This window comes from Bombina bombina, chromosome 2 (assembly GCF_027579735.1).
Source record: "Bombina bombina isolate aBomBom1 chromosome 2, aBomBom1.pri, whole genome shotgun sequence".
Classification (NCBI taxonomy): Eukaryota; Metazoa; Chordata; class Amphibia; order Anura; family Bombinatoridae; genus Bombina; species Bombina bombina.
In genome coordinates, this window is record NC_069500.1 from 144,659,261 (window position 1) to 144,669,619 (window position 10,359).

A 10,359-nucleotide genomic window follows, 5' to 3' on the forward strand; every position below is an offset into this window, starting at 1 on the left:
TCTGCCCCGCTTGGATGAAGACTTTGACCGGATCATGGACCTCTTCAGCCCCCCGCTTGGGCTTGGATCAGGACATCGGAGGAGCTCTTCAGGACGGATCGGTGAACCTGGATGGTGAAGACAAGGTAGGAAGATCTTCAGGGGCTTAGTGTTAGGTTTATTTAAGGGGGGTTTGGGTTAGATTAGGGGTATGTGGGTGGTGGGTTGTAATGTTGGGGGGGGGGGTATTGTATGTTTTTTTTTACAGGCAAAAGAGCTGAAATTCTTGGGGCATGCCCCGCAAAGGGCCCTGTTCAGGGCTGGTAAGGTAAAAGAGCTTTTACCTTTTTTAATTTAGAATAGGGTAGGGAATTTTTTATTTTGGGGGGCTTTGTTATTTTATTAGGGGGCTTAGAGTAGGTGTAATTAGTTTAAAATTGTTGTAATATTTTTCTTATGTTTGTAAATATTTTTTTATTTTTTGTAACTTAGTTCTTTTTTATTTTTTGTACTTTAGCTAGTTTATTTAATTGTATTTATTTGTAGGAATTGTGTTTAATTAATTTATTGATAGTGTAGTGTTAGGTTAATTGTAGGTAATTGTAGGTAGTTTATTTAATTAATTTATTGATAGGGTAGTGTTAGGTTTAATTATATCTTAGGTTAGGATTTATTTTACAGGTAAATTTGTTATTATTTTAACTAGGTAACTATTAAATAGCTATTGTACCTGGTTAAAATAATTACCAAGTTGCCTGTAAAATAAATATAAATCCTAAAATAGCTATAATATAATTATAATTTATATTGTAGCTATATTAGGATGTATTTTACAGGTAAGTATTTAGCTTTAAATAGGAATAATTTATTTAATAAGAGTTAATTTATTTCGTTAGATTTAAATTATATTTAATTTAGGGGGGTGTTAGTGTTAGGGTTAGACTTAGCTTTAGGGGTTAATCCATTTATTATAGTAGCGGTGAGCTCCGGTCGTCATATTAGGGGTTAATAATTTAAGTTAGGTGTCGGCGATGTTAGGGAGGGCAGATTAGGGGTTAATACTATTTATGATAGGGTTAGTGAGGCGGATTAGGGGTTAATAACTTTATTATAGTAGCGCTCAGGTCCGCTCGGCAGATTAGGGGTTAATAAGTGTAGGCAGGTGTCGGCGACGTTGAGGGGGGCAGATTAGGGGTTAATAAATATAATATAGGGGTCGGCGGTGTTAGGGGCAGCAGATTAGGGGTACATAAGTATAACGTAGGTGGCGGTCGGCAGATTAGGGGTTAAAAAATTTAAATCGAGTGGCGGCGATGTGGGGGGACCTCGGTTTAGGGGTACATAGGTAGTTTATGGGTGTTAGTGTACTTTAGGGTACAGTAGTTAAGAGCTTTATGAACCGGCGTTAGCCCAGAAAGCTCTTAACTCCTGCTATTTTCCGGCGGCTGGAGTTTTGTCGTTAGAGCTCTAACGCTCACTTCAGAAACGACTCTAAATACCAGCGTTAGAAAGATCCCATTGAAAAGATAGGATACGCAATTGACGTAAGGGGATCTGCGGTATGGAAAAGTCGCGGCTGAAAAGTGAGCGTTAGACCCTTTAATCACTGACTCCAAATACCGGCGGTAGCCTAAAACCAGCGTTAGGAGCCTCTAACGCTGGTTTTCACGGCTAACGCCAAACTCCAAATCTAGGCCTTAGTTTCCTCAGCAGAAACATGCTTATCGCAACATGCTGCCTCCCTACAATCTCTACAGGAGAAAGTAGAGGACCTTGAGAACCGAGGGAGACGCAACAACCTGAGAATCAGAGGTATCTCAGAGGAAGTGGACCCAAACAACCTGTTAACATATCTAATAAAAATTCTTTAACACCTTAACCCACACCACTCAAATCTCAGAAATATCCATTAAAAGAGACCACAGAGCTTTACGCCCCAAGCCCGCTGTGACTAATCCTCCGAGGGACGTCATGGTGAGGCTTCTACACTACAGAGACAGAGAACTGATATGGACAGCAGCCAGAACATCTCACATGATTACATACCGTGAACAAGAGCTACAGATATACCAGGATTTGTGTCCGATGACCATTGAGAAAAGGAAAGTCGCAAGATTTCTCACAACAGTCCTACAAGAAAATAAAATATTGATGGGGATTCCCTTTCAGTATCATTATACCATATGCTGGGTAACACCTTATCTACAGGGAAACCTCCGATCTAGTAATGATATCCAGGGCACTCAATATAAATGTCCAACACCCACTGAATGAAAATGAAGATAATACTGACTCGCAGCCTTTATTGAAGTCTAACCAACCTAAAGAAAGAAGACAACAATTGACAACAGCCCAGAGAAGAAAAACTCCAAAACAGGGCAACGGCCAACGTCCTCTTGTGTTTATTTATTAATTTAAAATATCTTTACTTTATACTAAATATAATTCTAATTTAGTCATCTCTATGGAAATACCACTAAAGCAATACAAATAAGTTGTGAAATAAACTCCATGAGAGGGTCTCCATTTTTTCCAAACAGTTTATTTGGAATCAATATATGTTAATAATATTTACAGGTATATATACACAGTCCACATATTTAAGACAGGGCAAATCTACTACAATAACCCCAGTTTGTCCAGCACTGCTAAAATAATCAGAGGAATATACTTAGCCACATTTCTTCAGGGTGTTCACCATCAGCCAGCTTTCCAGTATGCCCAAGATAAGAAGAGAGAGAGAGAGAGAGAGAGAGAGAGAGTGCTCCAGCCTTTTATACCACAATTCAATAGGGAGTGGCCTATCAAATGCCAGTCAAAGGCCACTGGGAGTGTCTTTAGTTCAGAGAGAAAGGTGTACCTGTGGGAAGGGATTTTAATAACAGCTAGGTGAATATTCCAGTGATAAAATGTCACCACACCTCTGACATGAAAAAGTTTGGACTACACTCTCTTTTACCTTCACATCCAGATGCAGATAAGTATCTAGAGTTGGTAATTATTTTATTCTCTGAGACTACTAATGAGAGAATTGAATCTCAAGAGGAAATTTAGCAATATGTGTATACCCTACTACGGTTTGTCAAACCCCATGTAAAGGAGTACCAAGTGAACTAAATATAAAGGAACCCTTATACACAGGTTTCTTTTATAAACATTGGTCCGCCCTTAAAGTGGGATATTAGGACCCACCGAGATATCACTATATTTCTTGTTACAGTCTTATTTTCCATTCCATATTATTGTTATCATCATAGGCACCATAGCCTAAAAGGTTAATGTTCCAAACATTACAATGTTAATTGGAGAGCAGTTAAAGATTGTTTCATCTATTAGTTGTGATGGAGAGAGTTAAATTTCTCTTTTGTGTATGCGTAGGATGGAGATTTTTATTCCAGCCACGCACTGGCAAATACTAAACAGTTATATGTTAATTTTAATGTTTTTTTTAATGTTTTTGTTATTACTATTTTTATTTATTTTCTTTGACACACTACTCAGTAACTGGAGCACCATGATAGCTTTGGACAAATTACACAAGAACCCTTCCACTTCAGGTTTGAGACACTCTGTAGATCAAATGACACATATACACAACCAACAACATGATGTCAAACAAAACAAATAATTCTATGCATATTCTATCTTTAAACGCCAAAGGTCTAAACTTGCCCAAAAAACTAAATATTGCTTTAGCAGATATTAAAAGACTGAAAGGAGATGTCGTACTCTTACGACATTTTCACTATAAATTTGGCACCTGCTATTATGCTTCTAACCCTAAACGTAAGACCCAAGGGGTGGGGATCCTTCTCAGACTAGGCACACCTTTCAAAGAAACCAAAGTCCTTAGAGATAAAGATGGTCGATATATTATGATTAATGGTCTATTATATGGACGCCCAGTGACAATCATATCAGTATATGCCCCACCCACAAAACAATGTATGTTCTTTAAGAAACTAACCAATGAGATATTAGAATTCTCAACTGGCACCATAATGATGGGAGCGGACCTAAATATTGCACTTCAGCCAGGAATAGACTGTTCTTCTACACACTCGTCGACACCAACATCCACAATCAAGAAAATAAATGGGCTATTAAAACAGCTCACTATGAAGGATATCTGGAGAACATTACATCCCACGAAGCAAGATTACACATTTTACTCTTATCCACATAAGACCTACACACGTATTGATTACATATTTACAGACGTAACAGGACTGACCATGTTTAGAACTGCAAAGATATCCCCTGTAACGTGGACAGGTACTAAGTTACATGGAAAGCTGGGAAAGAGATCTAGGCAAGATCATATTTCCTCAGACTTGTTCACAAATATTTCAACACATTTTGAAAACATCGATATCCACTAGTATTGTAGAAATAAATCTTAAAATATTACATAGGTGGTATAACACACCTCATAGACTTCATGAAATGTTTCATAAGTCAGATAATAAATGCTGGAGATGTGGTCATGTGGGAAGTGACATGGCACATATGTGGTGGTGGTGGTGCTCAGCCATCCAGACTCTATGGAGACAAATTATTGCTGAAATTGAGCAAATCTTAGAAACCCAATTTTCATTAGACCCCTTGATTTGGCTTTTAAATAAACCCCCTCATATGAAACACAAACCAAAGCTAAAAATATTTACTATAATGACAAACAGTATTAAATATCTGATAGCAAAGAATTGGAAAAGTAAAGAAGTCCCCCACAGGTCTCTGTGGATACAGAAAACCTCAGAGTTGATAGAAATGGAGGAAAGCTACTACTTAAAAAATGACAAAATGGACTTTTTTGCAGAAATAACCTAACTATGGGAACACTATACCAACATGTTGAAACAAAAAAAGCCAGGGAAAAACCACCTTGGGTGCAGAGTATAAGACACAGTCATAACTTAATATAATAAGGTAGATAACCCATCTCAGAAACCTGAATAAAGACGCATTGTAATGACGCTCCAGTCAAACATCTATGAAAGTATTAATGATGATTTTTGTGTTTGTTTTTGTTTTATTATTGTTACTATTATTATTGTTTGTTTATTGTTCATCCTTATCCATATGGATAACCAACAACCACATTGAAAAGAAAGACGTATGGACTCTATACAACCAGAAATGTGGTGAGGATAAAATATCATAGTTATTTAAAAATGAATCAGCCGGGGGCGGAGCCAACCGCCAAAGCTACAAGACGCATTGCTCAGGAGCTCCCGACCTCAATTTTATAAACTATGATTTCTCCTTTATAAAACTAAACTAAATCATTCAGCTTGTGCCTAAAAGACAGTAACATAGACAGAAGCCTGGGATATGAAAATAGAGACTTGGTGGCTGTGTATATATTGCTGAGCTGAGAGGATTGCAACGGAGCTCCCTATCACATACAGAAGCGCCATTTTGGGGGAAGATTCGCTGCTGCCCGCCATGGCGACCCGGGTATTGTATGCAGACATCAGAGAGTTATTGGAGGCATATGGGGAGAAGATGTGTGAGAGACTCGATGCTCTTACTGAGAAAATCCAAGCGGCACGAACACGCAGCAGTACTGCTGCTGATGAGCAGGAAGCAGCACCGAAAGAGCAGCGTGGCACAGTATCTACAGTTCCCCAGCGGTGCTCTCCGTTACAGATGTTGGTGAGTGCAGGCACCAAGGTGGGGCTCTGCTTGCCCTCTACCACCATAGGTGGCATGCTAACAAAGGGGGCAACACAGTGTGGCCGCTTGGGTGTGGGAGCGGGCACTGTGGAACTTTGCAGTGTTGGTGCAGGCTTACGCACGCTTCTCTCTGAAATAGGCTCTGCTGACCTATTGCAGCAGCCCTGCTGGCGACACTTCCAGAGTGTGCGGATGCCCTGGACTTGGCGTCATCATTCCCCCTGGGTTCCTCGGGCTGGTTGCCCTCATTTGAAGACCGATGGGTTTGCTTGCATGCAAACAGGATGAGCAGGACTTATAGGCGGGAGCTATGACCATCGGAGCAGTGGTATTGATCTATGAGAGACTTATTGTTTTTGTTACCTGGAGGTTCGCTCTTTATTAGGATTAACAATCTATTTATGAAGACACGTTGTCTGATCCCCACTAGAGGACTACCTCCTGCTCCTACATATCAGTCGCCATACTTGGCTGATGTTAGTATAGCTCATACGTCTGTACATTACCTAACCCTTCGCTCCTGTCTGCTAACATATGTTTCTTTTTTAACTATCTGTGGCAGGAATGTATAACCCATGTAACCTATAATATTCAAAACGAGGAGTAGTACAAGATAGTACCACACATTGTTAGGCTTTCTTTTGTATTAGAGAACATCACTGGAGACATTAAGATCAAAACCCCTCCATATTTGAGTTTATTCACTGTAAATATCATTCCTATAAGTAATATAAGAAGCTTTATGAAGATCTATTTAATTATATTTGTTTAGAGCAGCAGTAGGGATCTAGAGGTCAGCAGTTTTTACTCCATAATTGCATGCCAGTTGCTGGCTTGTGCTATAAGTCCTTTTTTTTCTTTGTATTTACTACTATCTAGATAAGCTAATCCTAGTCAAGGTCTGCTCTCTTATTATTACCTGCACTATTGGCCTACTTCAGTAGACTGACCTTGAGTGCAGGCCTAAAAGAGATATACGAAAAAAAAAAAAAAAGTTTCATTTTAACCTACCTACTGTTAATAGTATTTATACAGCCTTTGACCTCCATGCCGCAAGATATTTTGAATGTCTACCAGGGGATATACCTCATGCAACTCTTTCTATTATGCAAATTGTGGCAGAACTGTTCAAATACATGCAACTTATAGTATTCAAAACGTAGAGTATGTCATGATAGTATACTACTCTGTTAGATACTTTTGTTAGAGTTTAAAGCACAAATAAAATAAGATCACTCCTATTAAGGAAGGGATTGAAATTACCAGCGTTGGTGCCGCCCACTCCCCCCCCCCCACACTGTGTAAGGGGGATACAGGATGAATAATCCTTCTATACGCCCTTTTGGCAGAGTATAGTAGCCTCTGCCCTGTCTGTAGAACCTTTGTCAAAGCTTGTACTTATAATAAGGTAAAAATGGCTCTCCGGATCCTAACAATGTCCTTCCTGTCTTGATGTAGTGATTTCTTTTTTTTTTTTTTTTCTCTCTGTTTTTTATTATCTATATAAGTGTGCTTTCAGAGTGTTATGGTTATTACTACATTCTCTTTCAATGTTTATTTTAGCCTAAATAAATGTCTTCAACTTTGTGCTAGTTTTCAGATCCCCTAAGGGGATCTCCGTAATAGCGAAGACGCTGGAGAATTTAAATATTAAATATGAGGTATTGGTGAGGGGTAATGGACTGTCCGAGCGAAGTCTTTACTAAGTGTTATGTTGATGTTCATGACTGTAAAACTGTATTATTCCTTGTGAGATATTGCCCTTCACAGTGCATATGCTGTAACTGTTTTTCTTGCCTCAATAAAAATATATTAAAAAAAAATAAAAAATGAATCAGCCAATTTATGTATAAGAGGAGCTGCGTCTCCACACTTTGTAACCGGAACCCTTTTGTATACAGTAATAAAGCTGATAAAAATAAAAAAAAAGACCACCTTGCCATGAGAGCATGGGCTCATGCTTACCCTAATCTGCTCATTACGGAACTCTTTGACCGCCTCAAGGGAGCTACGGTCTTTACTAAACTTGATTTGAGAGGAGCGTACAATCTCGTTAGGATTAAGGAGGACCACGAATGGAAAACAGCATTTGGCCTATGTAATGCTCCTGCTGTTTTTCAGGAATTTATTAATGATGTCCTACAAGATATGTTGCAACAGTGTGTTGTGGTGTACTTACACGACATCCTCATACACTCACCCACACTTTAGGCTCATCGTTCTGATGTTACACGGGTTCTTCAGAGACTACGTGAGAACGGCCTGTTTTGTAAACTCGAGAAATGTGAGTTCCATCAGACTCAAGTAACCTTCCTAGGTTATGTTATCTCCATTGCAGGGTTCTCCATGGATCCTGACAAGTTATCTGCAGTTCTGCAGTGGCCTCACCCAGTTGGTCTTTGGTCTATTTAACGTTTTTTGGGGTTCGCCAATTACTATAGAAAGTTTATTAAAAACTTTTCTTCCTTGGTCAAACCTATCACAGACATGACCCGTAAAGAGAATGAGCCACTCCATTGATCACCTACTGCCATTAAGGCCTTTGATAGTCTTAAGACTGCCTTTGCTACCGCTCCAGTTCTGGCTCATCCTAACCCTGTCCTGCCTTTCGTTCTTGAGGTCGATGCGTCTCAGACTGGAGTAGGTGCCCTCTTGTCTCAATGTCCTACGCCTGACGGTTCCATGCATCCGTGTGGTTTCTTCTCTAAGAAGTTGTCTCCAGCGGAGTGCAATTATGAAATTGGCGTCAGTGAATTACTGGCCATAATTTTGGCACTCAAGGAATGGAGGCATCTTCTCGAGGGTACTAGCATGCCAGTGCTCATTCTTACTGACCACAAGAATTTAACTTATTTATCTGAAGCAAAACGTTTATCGCCCCGGCCAGTTGGGTGCTATTTTTGTCTCGGTTTAATTATGTGGTCTCCTACCTGCCTGGTAGTAAGAATGTTAGGGCTGATGTCCTCTCTCGATAATTTTCACCTCTGTCCAAGGAGGAGTCTGTACCTACTCCTGTTATACCTCCTGACCATATTTTTGCTACCATACGTACTAATTTGACTTCTCCCTTGGGGGAGGAGATCCTGGCTGCACAAACCAATGCACCTCCTGAGAAACCTAGTGGTAAGTGTTTTGTTCCTGAGAATCTTCGAACTGAACTTTTGCACACTTACCACTATCCTAAAGCCGCAGGTCACCCAGGCAAGAACCAAATGATTTGGTCTGTCACTCGACAATTCTGGTGGCCAGGTCTATGTTCTGATGTTGCTGCATATGTTGCCTCCTGCTCAGTTTGTGCACAGAATAAGACTCCTCAACGTCTTCCTGTGGGTCTTCTTCAACCTATTGCTAATGGTGAGTGTCCTTGGACACATCTTTCCATGGACTTCATTGTCGAGCTCCCTGTTTCCAATGGCAATACCGTTATCCTTATGGTGGTTGACCGTTTTTCAAAAATGTCACATTGCATTCCCTTGATGAAGCTGCCTACCGCTCAGGAGCTTGTTTCAATTTTTGCCCGGGAGGTCTTCCGTTTACATGGGTTACCCAAGGAGATAGTGTCGGACCGGGGTAGCCAGTTTGTCTCCAGATTTTGGTGTTCCTTTTGTGCTCAAATGGGGATCCAGCTTTCCTTCTCCTCGGCATATCATCCTCAATCCAATGGGGCTGCGGAACGGTCTAATCAAGCTCTGGAACAGTTCCTCCATTGCTATGATCAGCATTTCATTCCCTTGATGAGGCTGCCTACCGCTCAGGAGCTTGTTTCAATTTTTGCCCGGGAGGTCTTCCGTTTACATGGGTTACCGAAGGAGATAGTGTCGGACCGGGGTAGCCAGTTTGTCTCCAGATTTTGGTGTTCCTTTTGTGCTCAAATGGGGATCCAGCTTTCCTTCTCCTCGGCATATCACCCTCAATCCAATGGGGCTGCGGAACGGTCTAATCAAGCTCTGGAACAGTTCCTCCATTGCTATGATCAGATCACCACAATAAATGGTCTGAACTGTTACCTAGGGCAGAGTTTGCTCATAATAGTGCTATTAATGCTTCCTCCAAGTTATCCCCGTTCATGGTGAATTATGGGTTTCAACCATCCTTGTTGCCCGAATCATTCATATCTCAGGGTATTCCGGCTTTGGAGGAGCATCTCCGGCAACTCCGTTCCACGTGGGTGCAGATTCAGGATTGCCTCCATCATTCTATGCAGCGACAAAAGTTCCAGGCTGATTGTAGGCATCTGCCTGCACCTTCTACCAGGTTGGTGAGAGAGTTTGGCTGTCCTCCCGCAACTTGAACCTTCGTGTGCCTTCCAATAAATTGGCTCCCCGTTATGTTGGTCCTTTTCTAATACTCCGACGGGTTAATCCTGTGGCCTAGACTCTTGACCTTCCTCCTGCTATGCGCATCTCCAATGTTTTTCATGTCTCCCTCTTGAAACCATTGGTTTGTAATCGGTTTACCACTGTGTTGCCTCGTCCCCGTCCTATCTTTGTTGAAAACCATGAGGAGTATGAGGTCAGCAGCATTATTGACTCTCGTATGTCCAGGGGCCGTGTACAGTATTTGGTTCACTGGAGGGGTTACGGTCCGGAGGAGCGTTCTTGGGTTCCCTCCTCTGATGTTCATGCTCCCGCCCTCCTCCGTGCCTTCTACTCCTGTTTCCCCAATAAGCCTTTTGTCCTCCCGCGAGGGAGGGGTCGTTGA